The sequence below is a fragment of the Jatropha curcas genome, unplaced genomic scaffold, assembly GCF_041381405.1.
Source record: "Jatropha curcas cultivar XTBG-Jc1 unplaced genomic scaffold, XTBG_Jcur_1.0 HiC_scaffold_15_pilon, whole genome shotgun sequence".
Lineage (NCBI taxonomy): Eukaryota > Viridiplantae > Streptophyta > Magnoliopsida > Malpighiales > Euphorbiaceae > Jatropha > Jatropha curcas.
In genome coordinates, this window is record NW_028322319.1 from 6093 (window position 1) to 10010 (window position 3918).

The 3918-nt window shown below is 31.1% G+C and overlaps 1 pseudogene across 1 annotated transcript; it reads right to left on the reverse strand.

Moving 5' to 3' along the window:
* Positions 1-271: 271 nt before the first annotated feature.
* Positions 272-1304, reverse strand: LOC149492273 (uncharacterized; annotated as a pseudogene). The gene is made up of 3 exons (XR_016319063.1): positions 1165-1304; positions 893-979; positions 272-827 (listed from the first exon to the last, which is right to left on the reverse strand). The product of XR_016319063.1 is annotated as an uncharacterized LOC149492273 (transcript).
* Positions 1305-3918: the final 2614 nt, after the last annotated feature.

The window sequence follows — 3918 nt, forward strand, 5'->3', positions numbered from 1 at the left end:
ATAGAAATATAATTTTAATTTCAATAATAAACTATAACATTTAATTTAAATATATATATATATCAATATTAGTTTGGTTCGGGTTGAATGTAGAAAAAGAACAGAAATAGGAAATACGATAGCGCAATTTTATTGACCGAGTAGAGAAGCAGCACAGACCTAAACATACACTCCTCATATAAAACTCCCTTTTTTTTTTTTTTTTTGCGATTTTCGATGTTAATTCAGTGCGGTTCTACCGTACAGACCTAATTTGGATGAAAGAAAGCAATTATTGAAAGATCATAACATAACTAGGCCCACCAACATCTCTTTTTACATGACTATACATGCCCACGAATTTTCTTCACTTAAGCAATCACATCTACCCACACAAAATCCTCTCCGGCAACCGCTGTAGTAATAGCCACTGCAGCTCCAGCTATCATACACCGGCCGTCCATAAGCTTCGTACCATGGTATTGGAACTGTGGTCCATAAAAAGAAGGCGGAAGCCTTCGGTAAACCTCAAAACATGGCCACCAATGACGCCCTTCAGAACATTTTTGACAACAATCCCTCGCTGATTGGTTCATGCTTCTGCGTTTTGTCTGTTGGATCTTCGGGTGGTGGTGGTGGTGGTGGTGGTGGTGGTGGTGTTGGTGGTGGTGGTGGTGGTGGTGTTGGTGGTGGTGGTGGTGGTGGTGGTTGTTTTGGAAGAATTTCAATACATTCGACTGATGCACCACCCATACGAAGGATCTTTTTCTTGATCTTTTCTGGACTGCAACATACTACAGTAATTGTTACTGTTTTTGCCTTCTCATCAATCACTTGATTTTGAATCTCTATTGCAAAGAAAGCAAAAAGAATTAAAATACACAAAAATAGAAAAAAATTAAGAAAATGATACTCACGAGGAATTTGCAGAGTATTTTCTTGATTTTCTTGCGGCATCTTTCGCATCAAGATCAACCTTAATCACCATTGTTGTTACCTTCTGCAACATTATAATACAATTATAAAACCAAAATCTATTCAATTAATCCAAATATTTTCTACTAAAAAGAAAATTAAAAAAATAAAAAAATAAAAACCACCAGTACACAAAGGTTACAAAAAGAATAAGCTAAGTGGGTATAAGGTAAAAGACGATAAGAGCAATAAGAATCACACAGAACAAACCTTTTCGGCCATGGCTATGACTGTGACAGTGAGGCATAGAAATCTGAATCTGATGAGATTATATTTCAAGGAATACTGATAGGAAGAAGCTAGAAAAATGAGTTAGCGCAAAAGGTGCAGCAAATAGGTGTATATATAATGAAAAATTTATTGCCAATACCGGCCCATACACGGAGCCAATAACAAAAAAATGTCACTGCTTTTTTTTTTTTTTCTTTTATATTGTCAGAAATACACACCCTTTAAACAAATACTGTTTTTTTATGTAAACAAAACACTGTTTATAATTTGTTTGTTGTATAATGCATTTATATCGGAGTAGCTAATTAAGTCTAATTATATAAAACTGAAAATTTTTTTGTATAAATTTAAAGTCATAAAAATAATGTCTAAACTTTAAAATATTAGTATTTAGATTTTATAAAATTTTCTTCTCAACTTCTACGCGAAACCTTCATTTTCATCCTCAACTTTTTCAATAGTTTGTAATTCATTTTAAATCTACTTTTGTACCTGAGCACTCTGAATTTATCATTCTAATTACAATTACACCCTAATTTACCTTTAGGGTATATTTGTATCCTAAAAAGGAATTACAACACCCTAAAAGTAAACTAAAGTTGGAATTTTTGATTAAAAGAATGAACTTCATACCCAATTTAAACAATAAATAATGAAATTCAAACCAAAGTATTCATATAATAAATAAATAAAATTAATATTGAGTTTTTGATTTTAAAATTGAATCAATTTTAAGATGTAAAAATAATGAGTTGGATAAAATTCAAATTATGGTATAATTACAACTAATTGATAAGTTAAGGTATCCAAAGTACAAAATCGATTTAATATGAAATTGTAACCAATCGAAAAGTGCGGATAAAATTGAAGGTTCGACCCAACTTTTATAATATTTATGCAAAATCTTCTAATTAGTAAAAATTTATTTTAAAAAAAATATTCCTCTCAACTTTTATGATATTTCTGCAAAATCTTCTAATTAGTCAAAATTTATTTTAAAAAATATATTAAAGAAAGTGCAGTACAGCTAGAAGCCCATGTGATGTGAACATGTTGCAATAGGACATTCACTTTAATGCAAACGTCAATTGTTATCGTCATGGATTGCTGACTTCATGTGGCTGACTGCCCAATCTGTCGTTTGGGTGTCACTCTATCCTTGCTCTGATTGCTACATTAACGGTTCTTATAAATTAATACTCCTTTTCTCGGGCGTATTTTCAAATTTACTATGTTCACGCGGAACACATGTTAAAAGCGTTGTGCAAGCCCGTCGCCGTTGGCTCAAAAATCAATTTCTAATATCGGATTTTGATGATTAATATAAAATAAATAAATTTAAAATTATATTATGTGTGCTAATATTTTATGTAAAATTTATATGAAAAGAAATCGTACAAGGCAAGTCCTACATTGAGTGTGAAGATTATCCGAAGACTCTAGTGGTTAGGTATTTAGGACACTTTGTAGGATAGAGAGAAAATTCATATATGAGCACATAAATTAAATTTTTCTCTCAGTCAAAAATATTTTTCGGAAATTAGATTTTCTCAAAATAAATTCTTTTTATTTGTTCTCGAAAAATATTCTTTCAATCGAAATGATTTAATTTCCTAAAATTAAAGAGAATTCTTCTCTAATGTTTTTGGTAATAAAATCATACATTTTTCGGAAATATATTTTGAAAGATCTAAAGTACTTAAATTTATTTTCTTACCTTAAGAACGAAGGAGAATCTTTTTCGTTTTTAGTAAGAGCATCCTTCCGTAAAAATATTTTCCAAAATAATGCTGCCGAAAATCTTTTGTTCAAAGGAAAGCAAAATCGTGTTTTATTCTCTTACCAAAAAGGATAAAATAAATTTTTGGTAACAAAGATTTTCGCATCTTCTAAAAAAAAAAAAAGGAAAGCAAAATATTCTGATTTCAAATGAAATATCCACTTTCCAAAAGCAAGGGACAAGATGCTCTCTATAAATAGGAGCTTTCACGTCTTAAGCTATGGTGATGTAAGAGTTTTCATTTTAAGAGCATTCTCTCATTGATCAAATCTTTATCTCTCAAAACTTACTCTCTACCCCCATTTTTCTTTTCATCTCTACACTTAACGTTTTTATCTTTAAAGTGAAAAGAATTTTTACAATTACTTTTGAAAAACGGTTCTGTGTTCTAATCGATCTTCTAATCTGATAAACTATTTTTCCTGTGCTTATATGTGCGTTTCTTTCTGTCTATTTAGAATCTGTAATCTATAGTAAACAGGCTCTTTATTTGTTAAACTTTTGGATGTAATAGTTTAGGTTAGAAGCTATTGTGATAGAGGTTATCAAGCGACCTTCTCCATGTATGGGATTTTAATCTCTTGAATTGAGTTTCTGTACTCTACCAAAAACAGAAAGGGTTGAGGTTAACTAGAACCTTTGGAAAATCTAGTGGGACAAAAGGGTAGATCTAGGTGTTGATCTATTGCCTTGTACTGTTGGTTTGTCTCTTACCCTTTAAAAGAGATAACATAGTTGATGATCTCAAGATGCGTCTTGGGGAGTAGATGTAGGCGAGTTAGTGCCGAACCACTATAAATCTCTGTGTTAATCTTTTTATTTCTGAAGTTTGCTTGATACTGGTTTAATAACACCTCGGCTTAATTTTAGAAACGCTAAAATTGTTAATGATTCAGTTGTTCTAAAACGGTAATAAGTCTTATCTTTTCTGAACATTAGAACTCTGGAATTCT